This window comes from Pipistrellus hanaki (genome assembly GCF_964339955.1).
Source record: "Pipistrellus hanaki genome assembly, chromosome: 1".
NCBI classification, from domain to species: Eukaryota; Metazoa; Chordata; class Mammalia; order Chiroptera; family Vespertilionidae; genus Pipistrellus; species Pipistrellus hanaki.
Window position 1 is genome coordinate 5,316,016 of NC_140503.1, and position 15,634 is coordinate 5,331,649.

A 15,634-nucleotide genomic window follows, 5' to 3' on the forward strand; every position below is an offset into this window, starting at 1 on the left:
CCATGGCGGAAGGCGTGTCTGCCGTGGGCCTGGCGTGTCCCGGCTCCATCCCCGGGGCCTCCGCACCGCCTGCGCCCTCTTGCCCGCCAGCCGAAGTCGGTATGCAAAGCAGGTGCAGACCCCGAATTCAGGGCAGAGCTGTCATTTTATTCCTTTCTCTCTCCAATAACCAGGGTGCACTTCATAATGAGGATGAGTGAAGTTGGGAAATTAAAAACTGGAAAGAGAATGATTTTGTTCCAGGAGGCAGGCCTCCAGGGCGTTCCTGTGGATATCGGAGGGCGAGGGCGGGGGCCCCTCAGGGAGGAAATGAAGACCCTGGTGGGGTGGGGGGGGGGGGGGGAGATATCATCTGAGGATCTAATAAAGTTCTTCTGACCACACACACACACACACACACACACACACCCCACTCGCTCTTTCTAGCTGCATGAATAGAAAATTCCTCCTGCGTGGAAATGGCCACCGCTAGAGACGGGGAGGACGGCTGGCGTGGGAAGGGGCAGAAACTGGAGCCCTCCATGCAACCGGTGCTCGCCTCTGGACCATGCACCCCCACCCCCAGAGGAGGGGGTCTGGGCCCCATCCGGGCCCTGCTGCTCTCCAACGGGGATCAACAGGCCGAGAAGGCACATGAAGCCAGCGAAAAGGAGCGGCCGCGGCCGTGCCCGGGAGGCGGGCTCTCCGTGCCGGGAGCCGTCCGTCACGGCCGGGCCGGCGGAGGGCCTTGCAGCCCGCCTCCCCCGGGCGTCGCAGGGCCGATGGTTTTCTGGGAAACAGCGAGGAGAGGCCCATCTGACCACAAGCCCGGCAGAGCCCGAGGGCGGGGGCCTGGGAGGAACGCCTCTCTCCAACCGGCAAGCGCCATAACGCCCGAAATCAATAGCACTGCGTCTGCCGCCTTTTAAAGGAATCTTTTCTTCACGTACGACACTTCACAGATGAGAGACCAGGGTACGCAGAACGGAGGGACCATCCAAGTAACCGGCGTCTCACACACACACACACACACACATCTACCGACTGAGCTCAGGCTGTCTACAGTTTGGGTTTGGGTCTCTCTCTCTCTCTCTCATTTTTTTGTTTGTTTGTTTGTTTGTTGTTTTTGTTTTTTAATTGATTTCAGAGAGGAAGGGAGAGGGAGAGAGAGATAGCGACATCAGTGATGAGAGAGAATCATTGGTCGGCTGCCTCCCACCCGCCCCACGCTGGGGATCAAGCCCACAACCCAGGCACGCGCCCCGACCTGGAACTGAACCCTGACCTCCTGGTTCATAGGTCGACACTCAACCGCTGAGCCACGGCGGAGGGGCTGGGCTTCTCTCTCTTGGTGTGAAGGGGGAGCACTTCCCCGCACCCCTGGAGACGCCGCGAGGTCTTTATTTTAACTGGTCGGGGCCGGTCCACCCCATGGCGGGACCTGCTCCGTTAGCCCGTCTCCTCCTGTTGGAATCTACAAACTGCCACCGTGGCAGGCTCACCGCGGCAGGGCCACTGCAGGCGCGCAGGCGTCTGTGTGCGGATCCCTCGTTAGTCTGCAGGGCGGGGCCCCGGTGGCAGAGTCCCTGGGCCAAGGGTAGGAAGGACTTGGCTGCGTGTTCCCTGCTGTGCCCCCCGCCCCAAACCCTGCACCAGCTCACAGCTCACCCTAATGGGTGAGAGCACCTCGCCGACCCCACCCATGGTCAGCACACATCAAGAAAGCCTTCCGGCCCTAACCGGTGTGGCCCAATGGGTAGAGTACCAGCCTGCGGACTGAAGGGTCCCAGTTCGATTCCGGCCCAGGGCATGGACCTTGGTTGCAGGCACATCCCCAGTGGGGGGTGTGCAGGAGGCAGCTGATGGATGTTTCTCTCTCATCGATGTTTCTAACTCTCTGTCCCTCTCCCTTCCTCTCTGTAAAAAAATCAATACGATATATTTTTTTAAAAAAAAAGAAAGAAAGAAAGCCTTCCGTCTAATGGGTGACTTGGGGGTAACCTCCCCCGCTGGACTGCCCACCTGACCACACCCACTGCGTCTGCACAGCTGTCTCTGGCAGCCCCCACCCACCCACCCCCAGCTCGCCCAACACCGGTGCCACTCCCGCCCACGCCCCTCTCTCGGCTCCCCGGAAGCCAGCTCCCTCCCCAGGGCGGCGGACGCGGTGCACGGGCCACTGTCCACAAACGATCCTTTCTGAAAAAACAAACAGGAGCGCGTCGCCAATGCCGCCTTTGCGTGCTCCTCGCCCGCCTCCTGAAAACGCGAGATAATGAATAAAAATGTTCATTGCGGATTTATGCACGTTCCCCCCCCCCGGTTCCCGTCCTGGTAATTACCGTGACCAGCCTAATAAAAACCGCTACAAACCGGAGGTCAACTGGCACTTAGAAGTGTTCATTTTCATTTCAATGTATTCATCTCTGGCTCCTAATGGCCTCATTTTCTCCCATGCTCCTTAATAAATACCGCCGAATTACAGGTTAAATAGCTAAATTAAATTATTGCAATTACAGCGTGCAGAGCCCTGGATCTGGGTTTACCTTTCCCAGTTCAATTAGAGGCGAAGTTCCCGCGGCCGCGGAGCGCTGATTGCTGTCAATGTTCTCAATTGCCAGGAACCTGCGCGGCGCCCAGGTATTGGCTGAGAGGGTCCCCTCCCCGACCCCCCAGCCCCGGCCCCCACCCTGGGTGGTTTCTGAGGGGCTGATTGGAGCGCTCTCGACGGAAACAAAATCACACCATCCGAGTGGCTTTTGGAGAGCGGCATGAGGCGTAATTGGTTCTTCTTCTACTGAAAAGGGAGAGAAGACATCTGAGGGTTCTGGCTACAGGCTCCGTGTGGGCACGCACACGTGTGTGTGTGTGTGTGTGTGTGTGTGTGTATGCACAGAAGACAAGCCCCCTCCTCTGGGGGGAAGCACATTTCCATAAACGCAGGCCCGCCCCCCCATGCCCCGGCCCGCAGGGAGGTGCCGGCCCACGTCGGAGCAGCCCCTAATTATTTAAATCCATCGGAGGCGGCCACGGGGTTAATTACCGGTCCCCTCCGAAGACAGAGCGTCTTCATAACGCCGAGCGCCCCGGAAGGAGGCCCCCGCAGCTCTCCTTCCCCGAACCCCAGACCGGAGCGGCGATTTCTTGTGGAAGAGCTCCCCCTGACTTCGCAGCCCTCCGCTCCCGGCTCCGGAGCCCGACGCTCGCCCGCCTGCTCTCCTCCTCTCTGGCCCTAATGGCCGCATTTCCTCCCGTGCTCCTTAATGAATACCCACCCGCAGTACAGCGGGGACGTGGCCAGACCCCACAGGGCCCGCCCCAGTGCTCGGCAGTGTGGGTGCCACAGGGGTCCACGTCGCGGGGAACAGAGCCCATGTCCCAGGCCCCCAGGCCAGGCCCGGGGAGGGGAGGAGGCCTGGCTAGCACCCCAGGGGGAGCTTTGTCACCTCGGCTCCGGGAGAGCACGGCCGAGCAGGTGCCCAGGCCCGAAGGCCGGAGGCATGGTCAGAGCCAGAAGCACAGAGGTGACGGAGATCCGGGAACACCCCAGGCCAAGGCGGTCCCCAACCTCGACATGCCCTGGGGGTGTGGGGGGGCTTGGTGCTTTGTCTGTTCCCCCAGGAGAAACAGGATTCCACGTCCGGGCCCAGGGAAGCCAACCCTCTCCGGCCGGCGCTCTGGACTCGGCAGCAGATGCCTGCTCCAGGGCCTGGGCCACGTGCCCCTGGCACAGGGCAGGAGGCTGGCACAGCCTCTCCTGGGCAAACCCAGAAGGGAATGAGGAGCAGGGAGCCCAGGCTGGGAGCTCCTGGAGGGCTGGGCCTGCGTGGCGGTCACTCCGGGGCCCTCCCGCAGGCCTGGCACCGAGCGGCCCTCGGTCCGTATTTGCTGATTCAGCGTGAGTGTGAAGCGGCCCCCGGAGGCAGGGCCAGGGGCCTCGCAGTCCCAGGCCTGCTCCTCCCCAATGCGCCTTCGCTGTCCTGGGGAGGGGCACGGCCAGCCCAGTGTGCTGGGGGCATCGGGGCGGGTGCAGAGCGGACACACTCCCCCCCGCCATCCAGGCCCCCGGCACTCTCCGAGGGGCGGGCTCTCCGCCGAAAAGCACCCGTTCTCCCCGGAGGAGTGGCCAGCGGCCTGTGCAAACATTTCCACGGAGGAAACAGCCGCCCGAGCCAGGGATTCCTCCCGCTGGCCGCCAAACCCAGACCCGCCGTCAGGAACGCCTGGAAAACCAGCTCCCCACCCGCCGCGAACACGGCCCGCCCGTGGGAGAGCCGACCCTCACGGTTAACACCTCGAGTGCCGGAGGAGGTGTTCGGAGGTGGGGGGCTGGGGACACCAACGGGGACCCGGCCGTCCTCCCTGTCCTAGGCATCCTCAGCTCCAGACCCCGAGCTAAGCCTCGCGACACCCTGAGGAGACGGCACGGCCAGCACCGGCCCGCGGGGTGCTGCCTCCCGTTGGCGGGGGACGCCCGGACCTTCAGAGAGGGGAAGCGGTTTCTCCAAGGTCACCCAGCTGGGAGCCCTCCGTCGCCCATGGCAGGGCTGCCCCTGGAGGGACAGCAGGCACCCCTGGCCTGGCACCTGTGCTCACCTTGATCTGCTGCCAGGGGCATGCCCTACCCTCTCTGCACCAGCTCCTGGGCACCCCTCTATTACTGCCCCCCCATCCTCCATACGCCAGGGGATGTACTTGCCTCCTTCACACCCGGGCTCAGAGCCCCTTCCAGAGCTTCCCCTGACCATCGCCGGATGCATCTCACTGTCACCCGGTGGCCTCCAGGGACTGACCGGTGTCTCTGTAGCCTGGTGCCTGCACAGGGCTGTGCTCCCAGGGAGTGCTCCAGCACCAACAGGACGGCATTGAGGGCGCCCATCGGGCACGCTACCCTTCTCTGCAGCCCCCACAGTCACCCGCCATTTCTTACAAGAGCTCTGTGCAGGGCCGTCCGCAGGCCAGGTCACCCTGGGGACAGCGAGGCAGCCCCCTGGAACGAGCCCGGGGTCTAACTCTGCTCCGCCCCTGCCGAGGGACCCCAACAAGACCCTTCCCCCCTCTGGGCCTGGGTCTCTGGTCGGGGAGGGAGTCCTGTTTCAAGGAGCCTCATTTATTCACCTGTTCATTCATTCATTCACTCATTCATTTGCTCGCTCATCCTTGCTCACGGATGCATCGACTGCCTGAGGCTCCTGGGCCAGGCTCCATGCTGGGCAGGGGCTGCAGCCATGACTGGCACCTACAGACACACACACACACACACACACACACACACACACACGGAAGCATCACTGCTGCCTGCACCGCAGGAGGCAGCCTCTTCCTCTGCCTCTCAGGGCCTCACAAGTCCCCGTGCCCACCCCCACCCGCCCCTCCTACCCCCGCCTCCAGCCAACGGGCATCAAAGGCAGGTCCCGGCGCCATGCAGAGGCGTCCACCCTGCAGCCTGGCAGCCACTGCCCCCGCCCCGGACTCCCAGCTCTGCCCTCTGGGACCCTGCTCCGTCAGACCTGGCCTGGCCTCGGAATGTAAAGGTCATCTGGGACAAGACAAAGGTCATCAGGGGAGGTGCAGCTGGAGGGGGGCGGTCCCTGCCTGAGTGGTGGTTGCAGACAGCGCACATGGTGGGCCCTGGTGAACTTGGGCACTGGCCCTCTCCCGGGAGTCTGGAGTCAAGGGGCCTCTGTCCTTGGCGTCAGCCCTGAGGCCTCCTGTCTGCACTGACCAAAGGCATTTCACCGGACGGAAGCAGCATGGGGAGGCGGCGGAGGGCGGGGTGCTTTGGGGTAGGGGGGCAGGTGCAGACTCAGAACCTTTGCTGCCCAGCCTGGGCATTGCACCCTAACTCGGCAGGTGAATACGCAGCGGCCGTCCCCACAGGTGCTGCTGCACAGACGTCCCGCGAATGCCCGACAGTGACCCCGCCGCTGCTCACCCCACAGTCACTCAGTGCCGGGGCCAGCGCTGAGCGGCTGGGAGCCGGGCTCCAGGAGGTGCCTGACAGGAGCCTAGAACCTTCTCGCTCACTTCCTTCCCTGCAGCGGGCAGAGTGCAGCCAGAGCCCACGCGGTGGGAGGCACGTTTGGGACAAAACCGGGCACGGGCATCTTAGCTCCACCCTCGAGTCCCTGAAGGTCATCGTGAAGGGCAGCCCTTGTCCAACAAAGTTAAAAACCTAAAGAGACTCACGGACTTCTCTAGGCCAGGGGTCGGCAAACTCATCAGTCCACAGAGCCAAACATCAACAGGACAACGATTGACGTTTCTTTTGAGAACCACATTTTTTTAACTTAAACTTCTTCTAACGCCACGTCTTCCAAATAGACTCGCCCAGGCGGTGGTATTTTGTGGAAGAGCCACACTCAAGGGGCCAAAGAGCCGCATGTGGCTCGCGAGCCGCAGTTTGCCGACCGCAGCTCTAGAGTAAGGCCACGTGGGGGAAGGAAAACCATCGCTTGGCTTGGGCCTCAATGTAAGCCACTCGGTGTGACCACCCCGTGCCTGGGACTCCCCTTCAGGGGGCACCTGGGACAGGACAGGCGGGCCGGGTCCCGGGTCCCAGGTGCCCGGTGGGCGGGTGCCAGGGCAGGCACCTCCAGAGAAATGGCCTTTCAGGGAGGATGGTGTGACGGTTGCCCGGGGAACGTGCGCCTTCACAGCCGTGGGAGGGGTAAAACCCAACAGGACCTCACCGGAGCGGTAGGACCCCCGGGGGGCAGTCGCGGAAATTCTGGGGTTTGGTAGAGAAGGCGCTTTTGTCCTTGGCCACTTCTTTACGGCCACACCCTGAAAACGAACATCCAGGGACACACACACACACACACACACACACACACACACACCCGAACCCCCGAACTGAGACGCCAGGGCCGGCTGGGCCCGCCCGTGGAGAAGCGGTCCACTCTGGCGCCCTCACCCGTGACCTCCCAGAGCCTGCGCACCCCATTCTGACGGCATTAGTCACCGCGGCCACGCTGCACGGAGCTGGCTAGAGACGCTCAAGCATACATCTCTGCATCACACCCTCACCCGTCTTTGTGGAATGAGGTCGGGACCAAGTAAAGAAAAATATTAAAACTGAGAGGTAAACAGCAACATTCATGCAAGTTCTTTTCCCATGGTTTGCCTGCAACCATTAAGAGAAAAAGCCAGCACACGTGTCCCTTCCCAACGGCATAACCAATGAGCCACAGAGCCAGTCACGACCTCGCTTCGGACACCGTTACTTTGCAGAAACAAGCTGCTGAGAGACGGTCAGCCCCCGGGCGGCGGCCCTGCACCAGGAGGTCTGGCAGGAAGGGAGCGCCCAGGGCCAGCCCTGTCTCTCCCGCTGAAGGCTGAGGAGCTGGGGAGGGAACACGCAACCATCGCCCCCTCGGCCAGACTCTGTCTCTCCAGGGACAAATAAGGGGACCATCCACTTGCACCAGCGTCGATATGCGATGTCCGTGTTTCTGTGGGCTCATAGTGTGACGGTGCGTCAGTGTGCTATTTACAATTCTTATCTCAGAAACCCACAGACTGTGGGCCGCGGACAGGCCGCCTGTTTCTTTGTAAATAAAGTTTTGTTGAAACAACAGCCACACCCATTTGGTATGCGCTGTCCACGGGCGCTCTTGCCTGGCCACGGCAGAGTTGAGTGGTTCCAACAGGAATCATTTCGCCCACGGGGCCTAAAATATTTATGGTCTGGACCTTCATCTTCAGTAAAGGCCTTCTCTTATCTGAAAATCCATGAGAGGAAGTCTCCCAGGCGTGAGGTTGATGCAAAAAAAAAAAACCTCTCTGTTCTGCTCTTTATGTTATAAGCGAATCAGAATCCACCATATTTCCCTTTTCGCCAAGGCCACCAGGAAGCTCGGGGGTAAGTTGTGTGCTTCACGGCCGTGTAGGTGACTGGAACAACCCTTCCCATCCCTTCACTGTATGACTCTCATTCTCTCACCCTCCTTTCAATGCTTCTCTTCCAGGTTTACTTAAAGTAAGAGACTTCAGACTCTGTTACGCAAGCAGTAACGGTCTAAAGAAAAAGAGCCCTAACTGGTTTGGCTCAGTGGATAGAACATCACCTGCAGACTGAAGGGTCCCAGGATTGATTTCGGTAAAGGCCATGTATCTTGGTTGTGGGCACATCCCCATAGGAGGTGTGTAGGAGGTAGCTGATAGATGTTTCTCTCTCATCAATGTTTCTCTCTCTCCCTCTCCCTTCTTCTATCTATGTAAAAATATTAATAAAATTTTTTTTTAAAGACAAAGAGCATGATGGCAGGATGGTGTTCCAGCCCAGGGTCCCCTGCATCCTGACAAGCCTTCACAGACCCCAATCTCAGAATCCCCTGGCCGCACAGACCACCCTGCTCCTTCCTGTTCACTCAAAACTCCCTCCAGCTGAGTCCTCCAGCAGGAATTCCCGCGTGAAGCTGGACGGGCTGAGGGCACTCTCTCTGGTCACTTCCAGTGCCCCGCCTGCCTCTGGTGGGCAAGAAAGACACCCCTCATTCACCCCGGCCCTCCTGGGCACCAAGGCCGGCGCTGGAGGCTGAGACACAGAGACACACACAGAGCGCGACTGTGCTGGGGCCCTCTCCGCTCCCACCGGAAGGACCCTGGGTGGTCAGCTGAGCCCAGACGTGCACATGGGAGCTGCCGAGGGAGTAACGGGATCCCAGCCGCCCGGAGAGACCGAGGGGCCTGCTGGGCAGAGCTCAGCCGGGCTACAAAGGGCAGAGGCACCCGAGACCCCCGGGGGGACTCAGCAATAACAGCCAGCCCTGAACAACGGGGTTCCGGCCCAGCCACGCCCCACAGCTCCGCCTGGAAATGGGCCAGGCACGTACGGGCCGGTGGACCCTGAGTTACAGAGGCTCCCCGAGTCTCTGTCTCCTCGTACCCACGTCTCCTCGCACCCACATCACAGCAGCAGCCTTTAAGAGGACACAATCACAAAGGCATGTTCGCAATGGAGCTAAGACCGGCGGCCGGCTGGTGGGGGGTGCAGCGTCAGCCCCGGGAGACGGGTCCGGAGGCCCAGAGCCCGTGCAGGGGGCAGTGAGGAGCCACTTCCCCGAGGCGGCCTGCAGCTGGGGATGGAGCCCTCGCCACTGTGTCCTGCAGTCTGACCTTGAGCTGCTGTCCCCTCCCCTTCGGGAGAAGCGGGGTGACACCGGCCACAGGCCCTGGGCGTGAATGAGCCTCAGTCCGGGGGCGGACCAGGGCCTGCCCCAGGGGCCGCCGGCCCGCGAATCGCCCAGCTCTTCACTCGGAGTTTAGCGGGCAGGGGCCCCACAGGCTGTGGGGGGCTCTCACCGCTGCCCTCGCCGTCCCCAGGTCTCCACAACACCGGATCATAAACGGCCGTCCCATCCGCTGCAGACGGGAGACTAAATGAGCCAAAGCCAAGGGTGGGTCCCCTTAGCAGGAGGAGAGGGGTTTCCAGTGCCCTCTGGCCCGTGACGTCATGGTTCTGGCTGCCTCCGCCGGTCCAGGGAGGCTGGAGACCAGGATTGCCCCAAGGCACAAGGTCAGGGGAAGGTATATTGGCTGGAAGAATCACTTTGGTGCCCGCCCATCCTCCCATCCCCCAGACATTGGGGTGGGGAGAACAGATGCTCATGTTAGGGAAACAGAGGCCTCAGCCATGCCCGGACCTGTGGGGGGACACAGATGGGCACACACACTGCAGTCGGGTCAAGGCCTGCACGGACCTGGGAACAGCGGGCACCTGCGAGCAGGGAGGGAAGGACGGAGGGGAGGTGGGGAAGGGGCAGGGCGTGGTGACAGCTGACAGGGCTCTGACCACGGCACAGGACAGATAAGCTTGCTTCAAACCACCTCCAGAGAGAGGACAAGCCGGGCCAGGGCCTCAGGGGCCTGGCACAACCCTCTCTCCGCCACTTCGCGGCCACGTTTCTGTAGAACCTCGGCCTTTCTGAGGCTCAGTTTCCCCATCAGTAAGGTGGGAGTGGCCATCCCGCCTCGGGGAGCTGTGAGGAGGACTGAGGAGGTCAGGACAGGGCACATGCAGGGGGCAGGCAATCTCTCTCCTCCTGCACCGCTCACATCCTAAGAACCCAGAACCCCACTGCTTGCTGCTCAAAACACACAGCTCCTGTGACCTCCATGGGAGTTCTCAAGGGACTGGGGGGCAGGCCTCAGCCGTGGGGTGGAAACCCACAGAGACCGCGTAGGCCAGTGGTCGGCAAACTCATCAGTCCGCAGAGCCAAAGGTCAACAGGACAACGATTGAAATTTCTTCCGAGAGCCACATTTTCAAACTTAAACTTCTTCTAACGCCACTTCTTCAAAAGAGACTCGCCCAGGCCGTGGTATTTTGTGGAAGAGCCACAGTCAGGGGGCCAAAGAGCCGCATGTGGCTCGCGAGCCGCAGTTTGCCGACCACGGGCGTAGGCCATGCGATAGAAGGAGGCGCGCCCGGGCCAGGCCGGGGCCAGGATGGGGTCAGTGCGAGGCTCCAGCCCACAGCTGCCTGGCTCCTGGGGCAGCAGAGAAGCGAAGCAGGTGCCACCATCCCGCACCCTGCACAGCTCACAGCGACCCCACGGCACCAGAGGACACGGGTCCCTGGGAGCACGGTCAGGCGGGAGGACCTCAGCCCTGGGCGGGGCTGGGCCCACGCACCCCGCAGCCAGGCCAGAGGAGGACGGCAGGGTGAGGCTGGGATGCACCCCAAAGAGCAGTGCTCATGGAGTGGGAGCCCTGGGCCGAGGGACCCGGCCGCCCAGCCTGCCTCGTCCCAAGTCTGTGACTCAGGCCAGAACCTTCCCTTCTCTGCGCCTCAGCCTCCAAACCACGCCAACGCCGCCCGCCCCAGAGGGTGGGCTGGCTCTGGCACATGCTCTCCCGCACGGGCAGCCATCACCTATACGACCCCAACACTATAGCCGAGGCCTCCCAACTAACCCCCCCCTCCCACCCCCCAGGCTCCAATGACCTAGGCCCGTGGTCGGCAAACTCATCCGTCCGCAGAGCCAAATATCAACAGGACAACGATTGAAATTTCTTTGGAGAGCCACATTTTTTAAACTTAAACTTCTCCTATCGCCACTTCTTCAACATAGACCCTCCTGGGCCGTGGTAACCTTGTGGAAGAGCCAAAGAGCCTCATGTGGCCCTGGGCACCTGCTCCCGGGCCCTTCACAAAGCATCACAGGGCAGCTGGCCATGGAGCCTGGCCCTTGGAATGGAGAGTGGGAGCGCTGTTCATGCACATACATGCACATACACGCACATACACGCATATGCACACATGCATGCAAATACGTACACAGGTGCATGCACACATGTGGTACATGCATGCACACACCCCTCCTTCCAGACAGTCAAGTCTGCCGTGCTTACCCCCCCGGACGACACCTGACCTCCTGGACACACATACACCTGCAGGTGTAGGGGTCCGAGGGCTCCGACTCTGCATCTCCCCCCAGAGGTTCTCATCAAGCTCCTCCCCGCGCCAGACCTGCTGGTCCTCCCGTTCCAAACCCTCGTTTGCTCTCTCGGGAACGTAATGACCAGACAAACCCAACTTGTGCCGCCTGTGCTTCTCGTCATCCACATGGGCTTCCACTTCTTCCCCATAAAAAAGAGGAAACTTCAGCTTAACACAGCACCGTATTTTCCGGCGTACACTGTGTCCTAGTAAAAAGCCTGCTCAGATTGGCCAGAGTCAGAGAGGCGGTCTATTAAAAAAAGAGCTGGTGTTGCCTCGGAAGTGGGGGGTAGTCTCATACGGCGAATATAGGCCTAAACCTATGTTTTAACTGTAAAATTAGGGGTCGTCTTATACGCCGGAAAATGCGGTAACTGAACGTGAGCCCCTGCTCACCCCCACTCCCCACACACAGCCCCCAAACCCCTTGGCAGTCCCACACGCGGAAGCCACACGCGGCATCTGATTCCAAACCCGAGAGCCGTCTGCATCCCGGGAGTGGCCTTCCACCCCAAGGGACCCCACACCTCCGTGGTCTCAGACCCAGTCCCCACGCATGCCCCCCGCCCCCCAGGACTCCCTGGAGCAGCGGGCGGGCTGGAGCATCCCGCCGAGTAAGAGAAGCAAAAGGAAGACGGACAGCCCCAAAGACCGCGTTTCAAAACATCCCGAGGCACGCCCAAGCCGGAGAGCGGACTCCGGGCTGCTCAGACAGCTGCGTCGTACAGAGCCTCAGTCTCACCTCTCCTAAGCAGGCCGCCCTGCAGTGTCCCCTGTCCGAGCAGAGACCTCCCGGAGGCCACCCCTCCCTGCCTGCCCCCTGCACGCCGCATCTGGGGCCAAAGGCCAGCTCACGGGCAGCCCAGGCCCTGTGGGGCCCACAGTGTTCGGAACAGACACCACAGCCAGGGGGCTGACCCTGCCTCCCTGGGCCTTCCTGCCGTGCCCCCCACCCACCCACCCCCGCCCGGTGCTTCCCCCAGAATGTGGCCTTCAGACCGCAGTCTCTGCACCTGCCCCTCCCCACCTGACCCCGGCAGGGGCTCTCTGCCCGGCCCCTGCCGGGGTCAGGGCAGGCCTCTGGGAGGGACAGAGAAACAGCCAGGGTACTGAGCCGTTTCTCCGAGGGACCAGCACCTCGCCTGTCTGCACCCTCACCTGAGCGGGAAGCCCAGCAGGCAGAGGGGACCCGGGGTTCTGTGCCAGGGCCGGCCACGGAGAGGCGGCACACACCCCAACTCCCATCTGCTTCCAGTGCATGCGAGAAGACAGGCATGGAACTTTGTCCACTAGACATCACGCATGTGCAGCAATGAGACACCGAGACCGCGAGGAGGAGGGGATCCGATGAGCCCCAGGAAGGACGGAACCCCGGGCGCTGAGCAGCCAGGCCGGTGAGCCGGGGAGAGGCCGGCACAGACCCGCGTCCGCCCGCTCGGTGCCGGTGCAGGCACAGGGCCTGCCCTGGAACCAGCCCGCGGAGGGCTGCCACGCTGAGAGAGAGAGAGAGAGAGAGAGAGAGAGAGAGAGAGAGAGAGAGAGAGAGGGAGAGAGAGGGAGCGAGCGCTAGTGGATTATGCGGCAATAAGGTATAATTGAAAGGATTAGCGTGAATGCCGTGTTTCCCTTCCAAAAATTCGAGGAACGCCAGAAGGACTCTGCTCTGGGCCGGGATGACTCACGTTGTTAATAGAGAACTTAATTCTCACTTCTGAGGAATCCGGGCGCGGGGAAGCATCGTCTAAGAAACGCTCACTCGCCTCCACTGACTCAGACCCCCGGCCTGCCCTTCTCCGCAGGACGGTCCCCCGCGGGCCTGGCAGAGTGGGGGGTCTCGGGAGAAAGCGGGGGGCCTGAGAGCCTCGCCCGGCTGGTGGCCGGGGGCCAGTCCCTCCGGTCTGGGGGGCCGTGCCGCCCAGAAGCCACAGGCCCGGGGCAGGGGACGCGGGGTGGGCAGGACAGGCGGCCGCCGCCGGCACACAGGGCCTGGGCACAGCCGGGCGTGGCTTCCTGCTGCTGGCGAAGGCTGGGGTGACATCGCTCCAGCGCCTCTTGCAGAGGACGGCCTCAGCACCCGAGCCTACGGCGCACGCCTCCTGTGCCCCAGGCCTCACCCCCGGGGGCGGGGGGCTGACAGACGCGGGGCTCAGAGGTCACACAACCTGTCGCCACGCCCAGCTGCCTGTCAGTGGAGGTACCGCTCCCCACCTCCATGAGGAGATGTCACTCCAGAAACGCCCGTGCCTCACCGGACCCGGCCCTGCGGGCACAGCCAGCGAGCTGTGTCCACGTGTCCCCGCCCACAAGCCCCCTCTCCATCCCACCCACCCCGGACCCTCACAAGCGTGAGGTTTTTCATAAAGACTGGTCCGAGGGGGAGTGGGCGTCTGGGGTGCAGACTTTACCTTCTCAGCCTCACCTTCTTAGGAACATGCCCCCCACCCATGTTACCAAGGGGCTTCTAGCTGCTGGGTGGCTCCAGAACGGGAGGGGGAATCATGGGGCCGAGAAGCAGGTGGCATCTGGGGGCCGCCATCCGGCCATCGGGCCACGGAAGAGCCCGCAGGTGAGAATTTCCCATGGTGCACTGGGGGGGGGTGCAGGATGCTCTAGGGTACCATGGCCACATCCTGGCAGCTCTGTTGCCTGGCCGGCCACAACAGGATGTCCCTTCAGAGCGCTGCACACACACCACTCACCACGGCGTCCACAGGGCCCGCCGTGCCCAGACCACCACCCGCCTACCCCCCCCGCCCCGCCCCCACCACGCAAGGAAGAACAGATACCCAGACTGCCTCCCCGGCTCTCCCCTCCCTCCCCCCTACCCCTGCTCCGGCCACGGGAGAAGCCCTCATTTATAAGTCGCCGATACTGTCACCCACCATTCATCCCAATGTGTCACTAACATCCCATTAGGCCGCAATTATTTTTTAATTAAAACTAAGAAAAACCGGCGTGCCTGCGCCGACTTTATGCATCTGTTACGGGTTAAAATAGCTTTTAAAAAATGTTCCGGAGACCGCAGTCTATTGTGGCCGCGGCCCCTGCCAAGGAAAACGCAAGCTTGCTTATTTTCTCCGTGGGGCGCAACAGCGCCTGTGTGTGCCGGAACAGAATCGGCTGGCCGTGAAGAGAATTCTAAATAAAACACAAACATGGAATTTGGCAACGCCACAGAAGCAGGCTTACGACTAATTCCAGCATGCGACGGCGCTCACACAGTAAGTCTGGCTCCAGCATAACTGAAACCAGGCACCGTAAAATACCAGGCGGGCCGGAGCGCCGACTTAAAGGGGCAGAATGCTGGTTCCGGGTACGAGAGCCCATTAAGCCCGCTCACACCGGCTCCATAAACCCATAGGTTATTAGCTGTTTGCTTCCAGCCAATCCCTCCGTCAAGAGGTGCATATTAAGAGAGAAAGGCAGAGGGGAGGGGGGCGGGGGGTGGGGGAGAGAGAGAGAAATGAAAACCATCGCTTTGCACCTGACTTTGAGTGCCGCGGCCCTGGAAATACGGGGCTCATTATCTCCACGAGAAGAGGACGGCTAGGGGAGACCTCACACATGCACACCAGCCAGCCCCCAGGCCGGAGGGAGGGCGAGGCAGAGGGGGTGAGGGTGAGGGACGAACAGGGCGGACACCAGGGCTGTCGCCGGGCGGGCCTTCGCTCAGCGGGGAGAGCCGCGTGGACACGGACATGCCTCACCCTGGGAGACGGCGATGATGATGACCCTGACGGTAACCGTTATTGTTACGACGACCATAAAAATATCGTTCTAATACTCGCTCCCCTTCCCCACCTCCCCTGTGCCAGCGGCTGCTGAAGGAGGCGCAGTGGACAGGGGAGGCTCTCACGGGAACAGAGCAGAGCTCAGCGCTCTCCGCTCAGGCTGCCTCAGTTTCCACACCCGCAAAATGGGGGTGATGGCGCCTTCCTCGCAGACGGGGGGCGAGGGATGTGGAGAACGAAGCCGGCGTTCGGTCAAGTGCCCGGTTACTACTGCTGCCCACCCCACCTGGTTGCTGCCATCCTCCTCGGCAGACGAGGAAGCTGAGGCTCACGGAGATAAGGGCCCTCGCTCGCCAAGGTCAAAGCGCTCACAGAGGTCAGAGGCAGGATGGGAACCGGCCACCCACCTCCAAGGCGGGAGTTTCCCGGCACACATTCCCGCGGAGAATGAGGTAGGGCGGGTGGGGGACCAGGTCTC

The 15,634-nt window shown here is 61.8% G+C and overlaps 1 protein-coding gene across 4 annotated transcripts in view; it reads right to left on the reverse strand.

Moving 5' to 3' along the window:
* Window positions 1–15,634, reverse strand: part of BCL11B (BCL11 transcription factor B) — a 95,314-nt gene that overhangs the window by 26,690 nt on the left and 52,990 nt on the right. Inside the window, exon 1 of one of the 4 annotated variants that reach the window (XM_084885732.1) lies at window positions 13,108–13,184. The exons of the other annotated variants lie outside the window; for them this stretch is intronic. The gene's annotated coding sequence lies outside the window, so the exon portion shown is untranslated. Of the gene's footprint in view, window positions 1–13,107; window positions 13,185–15,634 lie in introns of those variants that run through there. 4 annotated transcript variants of the gene reach the window in all.